The sequence below is a fragment of the Manacus vitellinus genome, unplaced genomic scaffold (assembly GCF_001715985.3).
Source record: "Manacus vitellinus isolate BGI_N305 unplaced genomic scaffold, ASM171598v3 scaffold_15_pilon, whole genome shotgun sequence".
Taxonomy (NCBI): Eukaryota; Metazoa; Chordata; class Aves; order Passeriformes; family Pipridae; genus Manacus; species Manacus vitellinus.
The window spans coordinates 15,364,714-15,386,492 of NW_021939122.1; the positions used below are offsets into that span (position 1 = coordinate 15,364,714).

At 37.0% G+C, this 21,779-nt stretch overlaps 1 long non-coding RNA gene across 1 annotated transcript in view; it reads right to left on the reverse strand.

The window, feature by feature from the left end:
• The window catches only part of LOC108639038, a 56,241-nt gene extending 34,753 nt beyond the window's left edge, over nt 1-21,488 (reverse strand). Inside the window, exon 1 of the long non-coding RNA XR_003915639.1 lies at nt 21,413-21,488. This is a non-coding gene — a long non-coding RNA (uncharacterized LOC108639038). The remainder of the gene's footprint in view (nt 1-21,412) is intronic.
• Nucleotides 21,489-21,779: the final 291 nt, after the last annotated feature.

Below are 21,779 nucleotides of genomic sequence, written 5' to 3' on the forward strand. Positions count from 1 at the left end.
CTTCCTTTCTTTTATAGTTCTGAAAAGGATACAATTTCTGATATTTTATAAAAATTTCAATTTTCTATTTTCCATAAAACTTTGCACTAAATGATAAAGCTTCCTTACTCTTCCTCACAGTATAAAATACGACACCATGGAAGAAGTTTGTGGATTAGACTGTCAATTACAGGGCTCCATTTTTGCCTTTTTGTTGTGTTACATTTCAAAAGTTTGACAAGTTGCAGAAAGAGGAAAAAAGGAAAGCAAATGAGTAAAGATAAATACAAATTTAAACTTTTATGGCTTGTATGAATATTTATTAAGCAGCACTTCCCCTGATAGCTCTTAGACACTGGTATTGTGAAGGAAAAGGACAACATAGTCTGATACTCCAGGAAGACCTCTCTGATATGTCAGGTAGTTAGTTTAGCTGGCTGTTTAAAGGGTTCAATTTAATCAGGCAAAACCAAGCAGGTTTTGGGATCAGCAATACAGATTGCTGCTGGCATGGACAGCTAAAGGTAGTTTCATCACACTTCTGTGAGCATTTCAATGTTCATTTTGGTGCCCCAAGCTGATGTTCTTCCACCTTCAACCACGTATTATTGAAACTGAACAAAATGAGAACAACATTTTTCCATCTACATTCCCAAACATAAATTGCCTAAAATAGCAAGATCTTCTTCCTCACACACTTGTTTCACACCTAATTCCCTGAACGCCTGAATGCTTGGCATGAACTCTTGGGAGAAGGGTGTAACATGGTCTCAGCTTAACATTTTGTTCAGACTTCTTTCTGGGTTAGCTGCAATTTTGGTCTCCCTCACATCCTTCTTAGCAGCTCCCTCAAGTGGCCGAAGATTAGAATGTGTTGCTTCAATCCAAGGCAAAGCCACCCACAGGTACCACGTCGGTCTCATTACCCTTAGGTCTGCTTCTCATCACCTTCAGTTGGTTAGGACCACTGCAAACACATTTTGAGATGTTCCTGAGGCAAAGTCAGGGTGGGGTAACAATTGCAGGAGAGAGGTATAGAAAAAAGAAGGAATGGGAGAAGCAAACAGTAGGTTAGATATCAAAAAAAAAAAAAAATTAATAAGTTGACTTTCAGTAGCTAAGAGATTTGCTAAAGTTCAAGGGGCTTTTTTTTTCCAGGAGTGAAAGCTTTTTGGAGGGGATTATTTTGGGATGTTTGCTAGCCTTCACAGTAAACCTTGTTTTCCAAACTAACATTTCCTTAGCAAAATGCTAGAATAAATGCAGTTAAGGTTCCAAACAGACAAGATAGTTGCTGTATGTCCAAGATATCCATGGAGCCACAGCTCAGGGGGGTTCTTAGAGTGAAATTTTTAATGTCCCCCTGTGAGTTACAGCAGGTATCTGGTACTTCATATCTCCTGTGATCTGAAGAAAGCTAATCTTTTCTCTTTCCTTGCATGTCTCCTTAGATTCTGACTCACCTGGAGCACAAGCATTTGCTTCTAACCCCACCTGCTACATAGACCCTTTGTAAGATGCTGGAGAAAGTTCCTGCACTCCTCCATAACCTCCTTTTTCTGCTCTATTTTCAAATTCGCTGTGCACTTGCTCTGCCAGGCTCCTGAAAGGATCCAATAAATAATAACTAACCCGCAGTTCAAACAAAAAAATTTTACAGAATTATATAGGGAGGGAAAAGATTGAAATTTCAGAGCCCTGGGAAATATGAACATTGTTCTGAAAAACAAAGTACGAAAATTCTTCACACATGATAATTATTATTGCTTCATTAAAAAGTCAAAAAAACTATGACAATTTTTACACATTGGAGATGTTATTTCTCTAACACTAAGAAGCACAAATTCCCCTTTAGTTCCGCATTTCCTTTTTTTAGTATCTTAAATGGAATTATCTCTCCTGATGGACTATTTTCAAATAATCTAATTCCTGCAAATGTTTTTTATTTTCCTGAAAAGACATGGGACAAAGCAAAGCTCTATGTAGTCACAGGTAGATTGTCTCTGGTTTCTGAGCTGACCGATTGACTCTGAACCAGCAGTTTACAGTTTTCCCTGTCTCATAAAGTCTGAACATCTTCTAACAGAGGTGCACCCCCAGCCCCCTGAGAGCAAATTTACTCTACTAACAGTCAGCTTTTCTCAGCTGTGCTATGTGGATTCCTTTGCCCACAGGCTGAAACCCACTGTTATGTGCTCTCTGGCATAAACACATCTTTTTTCTGAGAAAAATAGCTCCCAGTTTTGGGTGTTTGAAAAATATGTCTGGATCTACCTCTTGAAATATGAATTAATTCTATTTTCAAGCCTTGGAGCCTGATCATGGCAGCATAAACAACTTACATCAGTGGAGTCAGCAGATCTGCATGGGTGTGAAACTATATAGAAATTAATCCCTTTGTTTCCACAGCCTTCACTGTCAAATCTATTTTCAATGCAACCAGAATTTAGGCTACATTAGTAACTTCAGACCATGACATCGTTCCACACACACAAATCAAATACTCAATCTAATTAGCAATCTTTTTGTGTAATGTGAAACACAAATGCAGTGTTGGATTTTCTCAGCAATTACACCTTTAGACCTCATTTACCTGCTAGTTTTCTTTTTTTAATATTGCATATTTCTTTCTCCACTTCTGTTCTTGCAACAATATTTACATCTATATATTTTCTGTAAATAGACACTATTTTCTCATCCACTACAGGACTAAGGTATTAATTTTTGAAAACCATTGCCTCTACTATGTATGATTCTCACCAAAGGGAGAAACAGAACACTGTTTTTTTGTTCTCTCACTTATGGCCCACATCCAACAAAGCACTTAGCCATATGTTTGCTTTTCCCCCTGGACTAGGGATTTAGCTACTGGATAGCATGAATCTATGCACCAGGAAAGGAATGTCATCCATTACTACTTGGAGTGAATCAAAGATAGATTCCTAAATACCTGATTTAGGCAACTGAAATGTGACAATTACTTGATTATCCTATGGAAATCTAGAGACTAATGGGCTCAGGGACCCTGTTCCTAACAGAAGTGCATAACAGGCAGCAGGATAACCTCAAAGCACATGACATCACAGAAAACTGCTTCATCTATAGCACTCCTTATGTTTCCTGATTATCACATTTTAGAAATTGAAGCATTTGATGAAAACCACTGGACTATAAATTGGTGCCTTCAACATCTAGTTTCTTACACTCACGGTATGAGCTGCTCTGTACACCCCATTAAAAGGGTAAACATGACAAGATAATGGATTCATTTTGGCAGCAGCTATACACTTTGATTTTTTTATTATTTCTACTTTGTTATCTCACATTGAAAAGTCCAAGAGCTCTCTTCAGTTGCTAATCTATGAATGGCTAATAGCTAGACTCTCATGTTCCCAGATTAATGTCAAAAAATGACAGAGAAATTGCTCACTAGACAAGCAAGCACTGGTCATAAATTTTCGGGACTTTTTGCAATGTTTAGTTTTATTCTTTAAAAATGCTTTTAAATATGCTCTCTAGAAATGCTTTCCTACCTTGCTTTTCGGATTATCTCAGTGCTAATCTGAAACTAGATAATTTTGCACATCCTTGAAGCTGGGGGTCTGAATTTATACTGAAATCTAGACCTAATCCTTGTCAGTATCTCAGATCCCTTTCCTAGGTGAGCTAAAAGCACTGCTCTTCTCTCTTGGCAATTTAAATGCATCACTGAACAATCATATTTCTAGTCTACTTGCACAGATTTGTGTTTACTGCACATGTTCATGTGTCTAAAGTATGAAATATGGAACAAAAAAAATGCTGAGGATCAACCTGGTAGTTTCCTTGACCCTGAAATTAAAGGCTTTTCTCCTCCCCTCCCCTCCCCTCCCCCCTGGTATAGTCTCCTCTGCACTTCTTTCTGTGTCAAAGGAAATAAAAGATAGGAGGAAAGGAGAAAGCACCTTTTATGGCTCCTGAAGCTTTTAATTGAATCGGAGAGTCAGGAAACCTCATTCTCCCTTTTGCTTGCTCTCAAATGGAGAGACAGTGAGCAGATTTCTGTCAATTGAACAGATGCACTGTGCATGCAGACATTTTTGTGTTTAATGATAGCTTTGACATTATGACAAGTTCGGTGTGATCTGCTGCTAGGGGTATCAGTAAAGGACTCATTAAATGCTTTCCCTGTAAATTTTTAAGACGTTCTTTTGAGTATGATAAACTCACATAGAATTAGGCTTGTAATACTTCACTTTACATATCACAAGACTGCACTGGCAGTAAGGTTTTAATTGTTCAAATTACAGTATCTTTCAGATGTCATAATTATTTGCACTAATTGCCAGCAGAGACAGATCAATAAAGCTTCTGTATCACCACACTGTGCACACAGTTAAGATTTATGGTACAGTTAAACTTCATATGTCTTTCTATAACATGATCAAAAGGAATAGGCTACTAGATAAAGTTCAGAACTAAGATGAACGTACCTTTTCAGTCTTCAAGTCTTAGCCTAAGTATTTATTTAAACTGTTTGAAAAAAACATCTTCAGATCAGTTCTTTAGGTGATGCATATTTCTCCAACTCCTTATTTAGGCTGACTTATATCAGAACATGGCTTTATTTTTCTTACTTACAGTAGAAACCAGCACTACCTCTCTTTTAATTTAGAACTATGTAAAAAAGATGCAGTTCCATCAATGCAAAGAGATTAACACTTGTTTCACAGTACAAGCCTCTTTTTATTTCCATAGTGAAGCTGAACAATAATTTCTGCTAAAAAAATTTTGCCTGTAATTTTCCTCCATCCATGTTTCATGTAGTACTATAAGGTTATCACTGAGCTTATGTAGCATAGGCTAATTAAGCAGAGAATGTTTTGTACATACAAAAGATGGGAATACCTTGGCAAATGGATATGGTAATTTTACTCTTCTGGCCACTGACACAAGGAAGTTATTATTTGGAAGAGGAGATAGTGAGGTTTGTTTGCATTCTGGGTTTTTACCACGTGGGTATTTGAGATTGCTGGAAAATGGCTTCAAGTGATAGAACGATAAAAGTATTCTTAGTCTCAAGCACTGCAACTGCTTTACCTCTCCGACCAGGACTGACAATAGCTCAGTGGAGGGAAATTTCATTTACAGCTCCTTTTTGGAAAGCCAGGCTCTCCTCTTCAGACCTTGGTCTGCTGGCTGCAGCATCCCTAGGCTGATCAGGCTGGAAAGGCTCCAAAGAAGCTTTTACATTAAAATCCTACTGGTTTTTTAACCTGACAATATGAAGGGTGACTGTACCTTAGAAGGACAGTAGGACACTGAGAAAGTTCAAAAAGTAGTGCTGTTTATCATAAGAGACAACAAGCTGTAAGATGGCAGAGAATGGACTTGGGCTGGAAAGGAGGAAGAAATGTGGTTCCTGAATGAGTTTTAGCAGTAACCAGCAGAACTGTTCTGGCATTATGACCTTTACACCCGTGACATGCTGACACTAAAGTAGGAAGGACAGCATGAGTGTGAAGACATTACTCCCACATTTTACATACACGTTTGTAGTATGCTACAAGAGGAATACTGCTCATCTGGACTTTTTCAGTCATCCTTGACACATTCCTTAGTCCTTCCCAGAAGTTTTATGCATTTAGATTTTAATAATTTGCCTAAGTGTTTCTGTGAGTGGAAATGTCTGGTTTCTCTCTCAAAACCCCAGTTCCTCTTCACCTTTCCTAGCCCTCCTTTATCTTGTCTTCTTAAGGAAACAGATTGTTATTCACCAGGAGCATGTTCAGTGTGTCATTCAGTAGGTATTTTCTCCCTCTCAGCTGAAGAACACTCAAGCAACTATGATTAAAATAAAACTCATATAATGCTACTTGTTATCATTAGAGAGGCTCCACATGTTTTGTCCTCCACATTTAACATGTTGTGCGATAACCAAATTAGTAAATCCAAGATCCAGTGTTTAAGAGGATTTTCCTCTGCTGTTATTTGGAAAATATTTTTGTTAATAGAGTCACAAATTAAATTTTGAAAACTGCAGGAAGGTACTAATAGAAATAGTAAACTTGTACTCACTTAAATAGGTTTTTCAAATTTCTACAACGCAGTACACATTATGTATCATGACCTAAAAAACTGGATTCTTTATGTTATTTTTTCATGGCTACCAAACTGCTTGTCACTTGAGAATTAATGGAGAAGTGTCTTCTGCTCTGATGGTGATAAATGCAAAGTAGCTGGGAAAGTTTTGGTATTTTAATCTCACACACTTATTTGCTAAGTTTTTAAATGCACGTATCTGAAAACTCTTTCTGCATTATCTTTAAAACACAGTATCTTTGAAAAAGTGTACAGTTAAGAAAAAAAAAGTATAGAGCCCAAATAAAGAGTGACAGAATGAGCAGAGAATTTCTCATTGACTCTCATTGGTCACTGGAGTAACAGGTGTTTCTGAAGAAGCTGGGAGAAGCTCTCCTGTATGGCAGGATGTCTCCAGAGAAAGGAATGAGCCAGAGAGGACAGGAGATTAGTTCAGGTCCTGATATAAAAAGGTTTAATATTCTCTGCTAAAGTTGTCGTTTAATAATTCCAGATACATTTGCAATCCTCATTTCAAATTCCATCCTAGACTGGATCCCGGTTGTTTACATGAACTGGACGTATGAATTCGACAGAGTGGAGAGCAGTAAAGAAAATCAGTTGTTTTGAATCTTGGATTACTGATCTATGGTTGTTAAACTGAATTAGTGATGCAAAAATTATTAATACTATGCCAGTTTAAGATTTTTTTTAATAAATATTACTTATTGGTTGCTGAGATACAAAAATTAATTTGGCTAAAAGCTATGTTGCAATCAAGACAATGAAGAGCAGAATCTGACCTACAGCTGAAGAATAGAGGTTTCCTTGCTATGAAAATGTATTATTCAATGCCTGAAAGATTTCTTATTCACAATAATAGTTCAAACTGAATGAAGAGAAGTTAGGTTTCTGTAAACTACAAAACTGGGATACAGTCCATGACCAAAGCAAAGTCTTGTCATATTCAATAATGCTAATATGATGCTAATGATGAAAAGTTGGTTAAAACTACATGCCTCTGTAATGCTTTCAGCTTTTTAATCCATGTATTCCTATTAGGGGACTTCGCATAGTACATTCAAATACCAATTAATAAGTCAATATTTCTAAGTGACCAGAACAGACTCCACATAAATATAGAAAACAAAGGAGAAAACATATTTAAGTTAATGCATTTTATAAGGGGTGGAAAGAGGAAATTAAAGCTGATATTAAACTTTATTCCATGGAGAGCGGCAGCTGTTAGAGCAAGTAGGTAGTATAGCAAAGGTGAAAAGGTTAGAGGAGCCTCATGAATATGAAAATATTTTAATTATTGCTCATATTGACACTTTGTGTGACCCAGGACTGGTCCCTACAAAGCACACCAGAAGGACAGGGTCACCATGTGGGACACTAGCTGATTTCAGCCACCCTGTGCACTCACAGCATCAGGAACCCAGCTGCTACTGAGAGTGTGGGTATTGATAGAGGAATCAAACCCAGACACAATGAGTCACCCCACCACAATATTTTTGAGTTTGTAAGATCCTTTATATGGTTAGATGAACCATGATTATGCTGATCACTGAAAGCCCTCAGTCAGCCTTTGCTAGCCTTTAGTCAGTATTCAACTTAGTCTTTGCAGCTAAACAGGTTTCTGGAGAAGGCCAACCAAAGACCAGGAAAATCTGTTCACTCTGACATCTATCTGCCTGGGCAGCTACCTGTGCTATCCACCTACACCTGACCAGTTTCGTGAGCACAGACCATAAAGTTAATTCATTTATATCAAGACTTGGATTGTGGCTAGGTCACATCTTCTGGAAAGGTACTTAGACCTGTAAAACCATCAAGAGACTGAAAATCTCCCTACATTATTTCAGTGGTTAGTCTCCTATCATTACAAATGTGAACTTTAATTCTAATTTACATTGATTATCTTTTACTTTAACTCTTCCATCTATGCACCTTTGTTACAATCCACCTTACTAGATTAATCTGGTTTAGTCCTCTCAACCTACTTCATTGTAGCATCATTTCTTTCCTGCCTCTCACAGTAAGCAAAGAGGAAAGCCTGGCATATCTCAGCGTGAAGGAATTGGCAGGGCATGATCCCCTTGTAATTAGCACAGACAGAGGGGGTCTTTCCCCTAAGAAAGGTGCTGCCACTCCAATTCTTCTACCCTGACAGCTGCTCCAACACTCCTGACTGCACCCACAAAGCCTAAAAGAATCAGTGGGGGCATGCAAATTTTATCCTGTAGAAAACAGAAAAAAACTGTTCACTGAAATCAGCTAATCTTTTTAAAGACTTTTTTAATCTGTCTGCATAACCTAGAAGACTTTAGTCACAGTTTCATATTGTATTCTTAAGCAGCTAGATATTACGGGTTATTTCATAATAAACAGAAACTTCTTCCTTGATCTTCTTTCACTATGAAACACAGTCAACAAAAGAGGAAATTTAAGTTAAAAAACTGGCAGTAACAGAAAAATAAGCCCTTTTCCTTTTTGGAGAAAAACACAAAACTATCATCAGCAGTAAAATTCAAATGTCATTTCAAGTAGGCACATAGGATTGAGCAGAAAAAATTCTGTTTGCATCTGCATAAAAAATACATTTCATCAACTTAGGACCACAAACAATCCCACAATTCCCCTAGAAATTTTTCTCTATGTTCTTTACTGGATTTAGTACTATAAAACTGAAGGATATTTTGGGCAAAGGATATTTTTCTGAGTTTACTCCAGGACATCTAAATAGGATGTGTAAAATAATTCTTCTACTCTGTTTACTGTAAAGAGCTGTAGCCCAAAAAGGTTGAGAAGGCTGTTCAGTTTAGAGGATAGTATTTTAAAAACACAGATGTACTAGAAAGATGTTAGGGAAATAACAGAATTATTGCAGGTCTAGAAAGAACAACTTTGAAAAAATATTTAAAAAAAAAGAGATATTGAGCATAAATAAGGATATGATAAATATTGAGGTATATAAAAGGCTCTTACAGAGAACTGTTCTTTTTACAGGATGTAATGGGTCTTAGCCCAGCCAGAAGATTGAGATGAAAGAATTGGAAAATTTTATCTAGAGCACTGAAGCACTGAAGTTTTTTAAGAAGAGGTTTGGCAGACATTCATCAGGATTGATTAGATAAAGATGATCTAGGGCAAAGAATTGGAGAAATTGATTTCTGAAAATACTGTCCAGTCCTATTTTCCTTTCATCTGAACTCTTTCCTATTGAGTCAATGAGATTTGCTCAGCATGAATCCTGTGATAGCCCTGTTAAAAGGCCTAAATTTTTTAACTGTTCGTTTCTAAACATTAAGTTATTTGAATATATTTCTGTATTATGTGTAGATTATTCTGTGAAGACACTTTATCATTACTGTGTTATGTGAATACTTGATAGGTGTCAGATTTTAAAATAAAATGTTTTGGTTAATAATAAAGATGCAACATTTATAATGCAGAAGTGTGAGAGACTGACTATTACAAATATATTAGAATCAAAGAAGAGATTTTAATTTATGAGAGAAGGCTAGAAGAGCAATCAAAAATAGAGAAATCTTATTTTTTGACATGTGAAGAATAATAAAAGGAAATATACCTGGAGCTTGTAAAAGAGAGAGGGCATTGCCTGATTCATACAATTCTGCAGCAGATTTCAAGTTAATCCCTTATTAGTTAAGGACTTAGGAAGATGTGTAAAGTTAAATGTGAGATCAAGTGTTTGTTGATTGCTGAAAAAGACAGACCAGAGGTAGTAACTGAAGACATACTGTGCTGACAATGGTACCTGAGGCGCCTGTTCAAAGAGACTGCTCCAAATCCTTTCATGGGAAAAGCCTGATGGATAAGATCTAATGATGTCACAGCTAGGAAAGTAAAATGCAACCACATAACAGATCAACCATAACCACATATTATAACTCATTAAAGCAGAAACTGTTCTACCCAGTGCCTTGTGTGCAGGTTGTTATGAATGTCCTAATAAGATACAAAACAAGTGTGGTAGCAAGAACAGGTGAAAAGCAAGCTTGCAACCAAGCGAAAGAGTCTTAGGTCTGAGATCAAGCTCATTCTCAAAAATGATCCAATGACTTGGTTGACTCAACCTTTGTGCTGTTCTGTTCAGAGATACTAAATAGAATTAACTGATGATTGCTGAGCCTTTCAGATTTCTTAGTTAATAACTGTGCTGAAGCCCAGAATGTCCAAATTGTTGTCAAGGAGTCTACTTGCAGAAATGTAGAGAAATCACAGCTGGTACCATAAAATGCAGGCTAGATGAACTTATTAAAAACAAAGCATTCCAGTGCTGTCTAGAAAACAGTGGAGAAGGGATCATCTTCCAGTTTTAATTCTCCTATCTCATTACCTCTTTTATGAATCCATCTACTACTTGTATCCTACTTTGTAAAGAAAAAAGTCCAAATGCTTAGAGGTTTATCTGCTTGATGATGTTTAAAAATCTGCTTGATCTTGTTTAAAAATCCTTTTATTTTGCCAAAAAATCAGAACTCCAACTAAATATATACATAATACTCAGAAACACTGTCTAGTTGCAGCATATTAGGAATTAATACTACTGAAACACTGATACAAGAATAATATCCATGGTGTTCACACTGTTTTCCATGCTATGCTATAAAAGTAATAAGCATTTGCTCATTTGAAGTATCAGATGCAATTCACTAATCTAGAAAATTAGATTTCTGAAAGAACACAGATTACATTTGCCAAGTACCAAAAATCTATCAGAATCACTCCATTCTTTTTAATAAACTTTTTCTGTATGACAGTGATATAGAAGGAATCAATATGACTTTTAAAAAAATATCCCTATTGTCATTCATCTATTCAAACAGGGACCTTAGCCTTAATTAAAATAGAGCTGCAGAGACGCAAAGGAAGCAGATATGTATAATTCCTAGAATTACTTATTTATTATTTTAATTAATTATTTATTACTAAGAAGGGTTTTTTTTAAACGCCTGCAGAATTTTAATTAAAATTACAGTAGATTCTGAGAATGAAAAGCGCACAGGCAGAACACTTTCATATATCAAACTGAAACCAAAATCATTTCAATGTGTGTTAATGCATATGAAATTCTATTTCTGTAGAAGTGCAAATAAAGTTACACACAGTCAAAGACCAAAACCTCAGCTGCACACGTGGCTGCAATGTCAGTATGGCTGAGCAGTCAGATGCTTCCCTTGGGTAAGGGTCTGCAGGGCCCATGGCAGCCCAGCCTGATCCTCCCCTGCCTCCTAACACAGGCGTGATGGTACAGAGCTGGAGAGCACAGCTGCGGTTCTCTCATGCCCACCATGCACTGTCAGGGAGGACTCAGGTTGGTGGGACTCCAAATTCCAAAAGTAGATATTAAATAGCAACAATGCATGTGTGATGAAGGTCCATCTACCTCCATCTACCTCCTGAATCAAGGGGGCATAGAACCTAAGCAAGCCCATTTGGACTGAAAGATCATGTTTGGCATCTTCTATCATCAGGGACACTTTTGTAGCAGATTATGTGTTCAATTATTAAGTTGGTGCAACACCTTGATTGTCATTTGGAGTCTGGTGCAAATTTGGCCTCACATCATGTTGAAGTCCACTCTGTCCCAGTCTATATTAATTAAGCCTGATTTAGTTTGGTTTTAAATTAACCTCCCATCAATATGTCCTCATTATGTCAAATGCATGGTCAAACCATGCCAGCAGTGCAGCTCAGGAAAGTTTATTATGCTAGAAGACTAGTTCAGAAATATCCGTAAAGATACATTAATTCTATTAAAAAAGTGAAGCCGGCTGTTGTCCCTGGATACACACAGATGTGTGATAATTGACTGCACTGCAGACTGCGTACAAATGTAAAGGCACATTGGCCAGCTAAAATCTTATAAAAACAGCTTCCTCTGGGATTAACCTCCTGCCAGACCAAGTAAGCAGCAGTATTCTGCTGAGTGTTCAGTGGAGAGTAGGGAAAAGTGAAGTCTATATTTTAATGCATTATGAACAGCTGTTTCTTTTCTGTTTTAACGTTCAGTACAACCACACTGGGGAAGTTGTTAAAAACCTTCATCTTTTTGTGTTTACTGCTTAAAACATACACTATCAATAACACGGCACTCTACAGGACTTTCTAGTTCAGTCTTGCTTCAAACTCACAAGGCCAAAAGTAAAAATATTTATTCAAGATTTGCACAGAAAAAATATCTCTCTCTGAAAAATTTGCCACAATATCTGCAACAGAGGTAACTAAGGTGAGTCTTGCAGCCTTGCCTGTCAGATATCATTAGATACTAATTTAAGGAAGTAGGTTCTCCTCCCCACCCTGACTCTTATTGACAGTGATTGAATACTAGAGGAAAAACAATAGTCACATATTCATATTGCATCTTCCTTAGGCCTAGAAGTCTTTTTAATAATGAATTGTATGAAATTGGGTCTGAATATACATGTATGCAATGACATGAAGGGTTTTTCCATGTTGATGCAAGTGGCATAATGATAAAGCATAGCACAAGCTTGCTTTAAGTAAATTGGCACCAAAACTTAAGCATTTCTTTGTGCTGGGCATTAAGACATACCAAGAAGACAGAAAAAAATGGATGAGTCTGATGATGGCCAGCAAAGGACATGCTTTGTACCAGGGCCTGGCTGGTACAAAACATTTTTAGCTTACTGACGTTACTGATATGTTTGAAGAAAATAAGATAAGAAATCCCCCCAATCTGGTTTGTGAGATTTTGATGCACATATGGAACACCCTGCTGGTGAGTAAGTGAAGTTTACAGCCATATGCTCAGCTAGTCTCTGGTAGAAATATTACAGGCCTGCGGTACACCAAGAATTAATAGCATATATTTATATTTCTGATTATGCTGTATAACAATCATAGTGACCCAGTTGAGCTTGATCAACCTGGTGATGCAAGGAAAAGAGGCTGGGAGAAGAATATATTCTTGTGTCTATAATTTTTTCTGTTGATCTGTTTGGTGTGGAGAGTTTGGAGTTTTGCTTTTCTTTGTTTGTTGTTTTTGTGGGTGGGGTGTTTTTTTTTTTAATTGCCATTCCATACATGCCTGATGTTGAACAGGAACTGCAAAGACCAGTTTGAACACTAAGCCAAAGACATGTTACAAAAACATCATCTGCATTAAATGCATATAGTCTGGACATCTAGTGATGTCCCACCTACACTGAGGACAAGGAAAAGGTGGCACCCAGGAAGATTAGGGACAAGGACAGAGAAATTTTTTGGGGAAGACAGATGGCCAATGCCTGCCAAGTCCCCTGAGGAGAGCTGAAAGCATTTCTTGGATAAGGCTGGAACATAAGTGTGGCTTGTTTCCCAAGGTCTAAGATGGCTAGATCTAGAAAGAACCACAGAAGTATTAGTGACAGATTTTCTGAGGCTGAAAAAGTCTGAAAATTTGAAATACTTGCATTGTGGCTCCATCTGGGCTCCAAAGCAGAGAATCAGTGGAGTATTCACTGTCTGACTTCAGCAAACAGGAGACTTAGAGCCACAGGATTTTAGGTCTTGATCAGCCTAAGCATGTGAGAACTCCTGGAAGACCAGCCTGGGAGAACCCTCCTAAATGTGAAAAGAGCAACTTCAGTGGCTGCACTGAGAAATAGATTTCAGACTGGAAGAATGACTGCCTCTGAGGGCATCACCCAAGCAAAGAACAGTGTTTGCAGCAATTGAGCTTTATATGCAGTGATGAAGTCTCCAAATACAGAGCATGTTCACTAAGATAATTAATAAAATAATAGCGATGGTGAAGGTGAGGTTCCCATAAGCTTCGTGTTCCCACGTAGGGAAATTACCTTGTTGAAAGCATCATCAAATCAACTTGGAGATCCCCAAGGACTGTGCACAGATACCCACTGTGCTGAAGATGACACACACCTACCAGGGTTACAAGAATAATCTGCCCAAGGAATGCTTTTTCTAACCTTCCTACTTAAAGGTTTGTCTTTTCCCTGAAACAAACATTTTCTGTATTACTTTGTTTGATGGTCCCTAAAATTCCTATTAAGATTATGATGTATAGTTGCCTATCTAAATATTATGTCTCAGTATTATTGGAATGGAACAGTGTTTTTTCCGTTTCCAAACTTTTTTTACCTTTTTTTTTTTCTTTCTTTCTGTTGTGGCAGAAGATTTTCACTGGATTTTAATTGCATTTCTTACCTCCTTTTTTTTTCCCCAATTTTTTTTTGTTCTCAGAAGTGAAAAAAGAAAACCCAAAACTATTTTAGGGTATTAATTTGTGGTTATACAGAAAATTTAAGGTTCTGTTGATCTGCAAAGACTGTAAATGCAATGTTTAAAAAAACAGCTGTCTTATCCATTGCATTATTTCTCCTTGCTGTTCAAAGCAAAACACAGAAATCATGAATAAATACAACCAATAAGTAACTTGGACCCACTTAAATTGAGTTTGTGCTAGTATCCAAGGTGAGAAAATCTCTAGACAATATCTCTTGGACCTATATGCCCAATGGCAAAATGTAGAGAGAAAAATGTAATGTTCTCTGAGATATCAGGTATGAACATATGAATTCTGGTCTGCATCCATCAAGAATAAGTTGAGGATTATCCAAATTTCCTTTCACAGTTGTAATTTAAACAGCTGAGCAAGAGTGAGGCACTAGGACACAAACTGAGGCAACTTAGCACCTACCATCCAGCATCCACAATGCAAAGCAGAAATACAGAGTCATGGGTAAAATATCAAGTGAATATAGTCACCTCATTTCAAAAATTTTACATGAACCTATTCAAATCAACCTGTTAAGATAGACATTGCATGTGTATAGCTCAGTAAAACAAACTTCTTTTTAGATTGTGCACAATGTTCCTGCTGCAGTTTTCTCAGAAAGTCAGCTGACAGAAGCAAGTGTTTGTATATTGGAGAATACTGAATAAACTTATTAAGAATTAGTGCAGAGGGAAAAATGTTGTTCTGATTCAAAAGGGAGAGTAAGAATGAGATAATGGCACTGAATATTTTCCAGTTCTGTGTTCTGTAGTTTCACATTACAGGATTTTTGTCAGATATAATAAGAACATGCTAAAAGCTTCCCTTAGTCTTCTTAATGACACTGATTTGGGCTCTGCAGTCTTCTTTCTTTGTTAACTCTGTATCTCAAGAATGAAATTACTAATAGCAAATTATATTGCATCCATCTTTTCTGGATTCACTAATTGTTTTGCTGACACTTACTACATTTCTGCTACAACAGAAGAGGTAAAATGGACAGTCAACAAAATCAGAGTGTGGGGAAAACTTGTCAGATGGCACCGGGGCTGTCACCAATATATACTGGTATCTAAAGGTGTGATGATTAAGATTGTGCCGAGACAATGATAACTTGGAGTTACAATATATAAAGCTACTTTTAGGTAGATGTTGACAATTAAAAGGTGTTGAAGTTATTAAAATGTAGTATTTATGATTCTTACCTGTCTCTATCCATGGATGTACAGAGCCATGTTTTAGCTTGACAATTGTAATTTATTTTTTCTTTTATAATTCAGATTATTGGTAAAATGCCAATAATCAAAACAAAGTTAAAATAAGAATATTAACATTCACGATTTGTAAGTTTTCAAAATAATATTTTTTAAGACTTTCCTCAGTCATCAAGTATACAATAGCATGATACCTATGAAGATGTAAGAATTTGCTGCCTGCGTCAAACTCACATTATCTTCAAATAAACTGCTTGTGCAGTATGACTCCAGCAAGATATCATTTCACAGTTATAACAAGGCCAGAGATACACTGAGCTTAGACAGACAGGATTGTGTTTGTAATACATTATTAGGCAGAGCCCTTTCAAGGAGCCCAAGACACTTCAGTGGAACTTGAGGACAGATTAGTCACGGTCAGCAAGGCTCTTGAACCGCAACACAAGACATCTTATAAGTAGCTTAAGATTTAACAACAACCTCAGAGAATTTCTGAGTGTCACACAGGGTACTCACCTTCTGATCCATTGCATCCTAAATAGAAGCGGAAGCAAACCAAACAGATGAATACTTACATGTTTGAAATAAAAAAGTGAATCTCTTCATATTCCCAAATGTCAAACCAACCTTAAAAGAAATGTCTTTTATATACGTTATTTACCTATTGTCCTAATCTCTGATATTTTATAGAACAGACAAATGTCTTGACTCCACTGACAAGGTGAACTGACTATGTTGGAGATGAGGCAGAGGAAAACTGTCATATTCTCTGTACAAGTCTGTTTTCAAAAACAACACACACAAACTCTCCAGTTCCCATCTCTAGAGAGAGTAGTTTCCTTTCCCTCTTGGTTTTGACTGAGAGGTCTTTTATGACAACAACAGTTTCATGCCAAGATTAGGTAAATTGCTATAGAGAAACCGTAACAGTTTGTGTGTATGGACGGGGCATTTGAGCACAATAATCTTTGGGAGGCTTACTTACCCTCTCTCCCCTTTAATATCAACAGAACAACCAAGTGTTCTGCAATCTTTTATAAGAGGGGAATTCAAAGGAAACCAGGTTTTAGACAACAAAGGTAAAAGCTCAGAATCTGTTTTTCTGACTTAAGAGAATTTTCTCAGTTCCTGTAGCAAAGAAACTGTGTTCTTGTGTCAGTAAATACCTTACACTAAAATGAAAGGATGTTATTTTAAGTTTTATAAAAGCCTAGACCCTAAATCCTAGTGACTTGCATCTTGTACTTTGTTCTTTTGACTAAGGGACAGGCTGTACTGATACACAAAGATGAAAAACAAGTTAATGAATTCCAGGAGAGATTAGTGTTATGACATCAGGCTCAGTATTTGGGATGAAAATACTTCTTAAAAGAAATAACAAGCAAAAAGAGCAAGACAACTGTAACATACAGATAAAGAAGAATGAAAGTGCATTCTTGTTTTAAGGATACTTAGCTTTCAAAACTTGCACTGAGGCACAGAACATATTGGCGAGTTACAGAGAAGCACTAGCACCCAACACAAAAAGATGGGTCAGATTTTTCTACCCCATTGGATTCTTCCTCTTCCCTACTTTTCTATTAAATATTTAAGATTTGTTTTGAGGATTCTGACATAGATTTTAAACAATTACAGAAGGGATCATTGTGCGTTACGGGGACCATGATGGTAATCTAGATGAACTACCTGGACCATCTAGATTAAAACAATTTTTTGGGGTAGTAAACTCCTCTTAGACTACATTTGACAGCAGATGGATGACTATTTGCACTATGCTCATCAGATTCACTGCCTGAAGGTTTTTAAAAGGATCCTCAGAAAGGAGACTTTCAGCTGTTTAAAGCATCTTCATGTGGCAGCATTCCTCTGACAAAGCAGAGGACTTGTAGGTCCATCATAAGACTATAGGAACATCACAGACATGATAAAAAGGGAATATTTCTCCAGTATGTGTCTGTAATTTCAGAAAATTCCTGCCACATCTCATAAAGCTTTAAGAAATACGACATTTATTTTATATCCCATGGAATATCACCTAACAGAACAATAAAACACATGCAGACAAACTGAGAACCCAACAGAACTCTAATTCACCACAGATTTTTCAGTATAATTATATTATATGGCATTAGCTCTGCATTCTTTGGGAAATAATTTTCTGTCAGGAGTTTATTAGCTTGCTTTTCTGTTAAACAAACAAACAAACAAACAAACAAAAAACCCTTATCTTTGGAGCAATAATACCTTATAGCTGTTCCCTATTAGATGAAAAGGAACAGAATGAGTGAAAGTGGTGAACACAGGCACGGAATGGAAGAAACCAGAACATTATGTAAAGCCCATCTCCTTGGAATGGCTGATCATGGGAATCATTAAAAACAAGATTATATTCCTATGGGAGGTATTTAGGGCACAATGTTTAGAAAAAGCTGGACTGGCAGTAGTTAATAAGGACTGACTACATGAGGTTTTTCAGAAAGTCTGTAGCACTTGAAACTATGTCAGACATTGCAGACAGAGCCTGTCCAATGTAATTCTCTCAGCTCTACTTTGCACACTATGACCTCAGCTCTACTGTGACAAATACTCCCAAAGGGCTTAGAAGACTGTTAAGGGAAAGATCAAAGACAAACTTCTTCCTCTTGGTTGCTGTAGCATTTATGTCCCCTTGTAGTGACTTCTACCTCTCAATGGGCAGCACCTAGTGAAGTCCTGTGCTTTCATGCTAACTTCTGCATAGACATCAACTTTGGGTTTATCTCTGTGATAATACCTCTGAGGGACTGACTGTGAAATGGTAATTCGTAGCCAAGAGACTATATGATTTTTTCTTAATGTTTTCTATAACTTCTAGCATTAAAAAAGCAGTATTTCATGAAGAAGGAAATTATTTCTAAAACAAATGGTTATTTGCTTCTGTTTGAGGAAAACATCTTCCAGGGGGAAAATAATTCAAGAATTTTTCATTATCTTTAAAACATATAAGAGCTATGTCATGAAAAGGTAAAAAAGGGCATTGTCTCCCTTGGCTGCCCTAGAAAGCTTATATAATAAGAATACTCAAAGCTGCTATAAGCTCTGTCTTAGCTTTGCTAAGGCTCAGCAAAGCAGAACGAAAGTATGGCTAAGGAAGCAGCAAATATTTTAGTCCCATATTAAAGTCCTGCTACAGCACTAGAGAGCACAGTCTTTTGGATCCCAGTATCTCTCATGCTTCTGAAACTCTGTTTCCACTACCACAGAAGGCCTCCAGCTCAAGGCAAAGTTCCAGGCTTCCCATTTCACAGTCTACCCGCTCCTGTTGCAGGAGTCCTCTGAGAATTTCCCAATGTTTTTCTATTCTGCAAGGATATACCTCTCATTCCTCTCATTCTGACCCCAAACTGCTCATACATCAGCCTTCCACTCTCCTATGCCTCAGACACGTCTGCACTTATCAAATCTCACCTCCATCATACTGCTCACAGAAGAGCTGGTGCCCAATGTAACAGATCACTGTTGGGATGGCAACTTTGTTTTATCAAAACAAATGGCCCAGAAAATCAATTAGGCTGCCTGACATGCCTTGTTCTTCTCAAATCCAGGCACCTGTTATTCACCTACATAGTGTCTTCTGGGTTATTCATCTGCATAGTCTGTTCTTATGTTTGTATTCTTATGCATTGCTTCAATTATTATTTATTCCTTAATTCATGCAGTGATTAAAATTACTCAGAAAGATTTACAATTCCTTAGCCGCTCTTTCTCCAAGGCATAGACTGTGCTCACCCTTCCCCTATCAGCCCTGAACTCCCAGGGTTAACCATTAATAGTTCTGTGATTGCTCCACAGATCAGCAGACCCGTGATTCTTCAGTCACACCACCCCACCAGTTTAAATGAGTAACTAGGACCCCTAATAAACTGGAGGGCACAGGTAGCTTCTGGCATGAACAGCTGGGGTTAGCTGGCACTGAAACCTTCATTAATTAAACCGGTGCCCAAGTCAACACATAGAACGAGTTTAGGGACCAGAAAAAGAATTAATTAGCTTCTTATAAAAAACTAATTTTATTTTTTTTTAAATAAATTAGTCAGATTCAGATAGGTTTGGAAATAGAGGAACATGATCTTTCTCTGTTGTTTTGGTTTTTATTTTTCAGGTGCATATGAGAAGAAATCATTAGATTTAGAAAAGCTACTTCTGCTGTCTCTATTTGTATTGCACCAGGGGACAACAAACAGCAGTTCCTGACCCACACATTTAATTTTCTAGTCCAGACAATCTAAAGCTATGGGGAAGCAAGTGTCACAGTAAGGTACATTACTGCTCCAAAGGACAAAGCACTTCATTCTTATGTTTGGTAATTTGGAACACAGTGCCTTTCCTAATAACATTGACAGCTGAGCTTAAGGAGGGCAAAGGTAGAGTATGAAAGGAATTGTTCTGAGGTACATTTTAATATAATGATTGCTGGTTAAGCAAGACAGTGCATCACTAGAATTGTGATTAGTCAGCAATACTCAGTCATTCATTGTTGCATGTAGTAGTAAAGACAAGATTTTAATTTGAGCAGATGCTCTCTCGAAAAGCAAATATTTCCACTGTAGCCTGCAGGGCCCTGCTCCTACCTGGAAAATCATGCAGGTAAATCACAGCCAAACCAAATGCCTCAGACGGACATTAAAAATAGTTTTCTTTTGCCACATAACATTCAACTGAATTCTTCAGGATGATAGTCCTGATAGATGCAGGTCCATCTGCATTTTTTTCTTCACAAATGGTGAAGTTACATTTAAATCTATCCCCTCACCCATTCCTGTGAAGTCATCGTAATGGCTCGCGTCATTAATATGTTCTCCTTAGGAACTGATTGTGTGATACTGTTTTCTCTGCCTCACGAGGACAGAGGAGAAAGCAAGAGGCTGAAGTTTTAGTGAGTAATCTTATTCAGATATAGAAAAAAAAAGATGCCAGGAAAAAGATATCTTGCAAAGCAAATTAGTTTGCATAATACAAAGAAGAGAAAGAGAGATGGCTTAAGGAAAGATTGTGCAAAAATTTTGAAAATTCCTTCTTTAAAATTAGCTAGAAAGGGATCAGTCTGCCATAAAATGAAATCTCCTCTCATTTTTATTTGTGATATATCCTAATTTGACTGTTAACAACCTGACCTAGTATGCCTGGATATTCATACACATTTTGTTGTGAATGATTCCGGTAAATTTCCTGCCCACAGATACTTTTCTAACACAGATGTATGCAGAATTTGAGAAGAGAAGCCACTTAATACAGAAATAGTAGCTGGATAACAGTAATGGCAACATTATAACACGGGTAGTAATTCAGAGTACAACATGTTCATGTTCTCTATATTACTCTGAACAATGAATGCATCAAGAAAATATGATCTCATCATTTGTGAGTGTACATCAGGTTAAAGGGTGAATTTATCCAAGCTCAGGTACATGATTTAAGTTTGAGTTTATGAGAAATGAGGATCTAAACCCACATATTTCAAGTCAAAGTCCACAGTATAATAACAAAAAAAAAGTGATTTGGAACTTTTTAATTATATCCTAGGGGAAAACATAGCACAATCAAAATATCAAAGAAACATTTTGGGTAAAAGAACCGATTTAACCAAAATGTTTGTTTAGATGGAGAGAAAAGAGAATGAATCTTAACAGACTCAAATTAATCACAGCGTTTTTGCTCTATTTTTCTCCCTTTCTTTGTTCTTATAAACAATATATTAAGAAGCATAAAACAAATTATTCCGTTCCAAGAGATCCAAAATGAAATATTTATCTTTCAAAACTCTATATCTCTCCAGCTGAATTCAGGATTAATTCTGAACAGGAGAAAAACAACATTTATAATCCTTCTCAGAATTGGATTTTTCACTTACAACAGAGTTTTCTGGCAAAGTCCACCACTGAGAGCCAGTAGCAAAATTCTGAGGTCCTTAAAATTGCAGCCTACTCTCACACTAGGGAATGGCATAATTACTGAAATAGCAAACTGGGGGAGGGCTCAGTAAGACAACATTCTTTTCACCTGCAAAGGATTAGGAAGAAACCAACCAAATCATCATTGCTACAACATCACTGAACTTCGGTTTCATTGAAGATCCTCAAACTACAGCTTTTGGCAAAAACGCAGGTAAATATTCAGTTTTTTCAGACCTGCCCTCAGTCCAAGTCTTTTTGAGTGCTAGCAAACCTGAGTCACAGTCTTTTTTTTTTTGAAGCAACAAAGCTATCATCAGGTCTTAT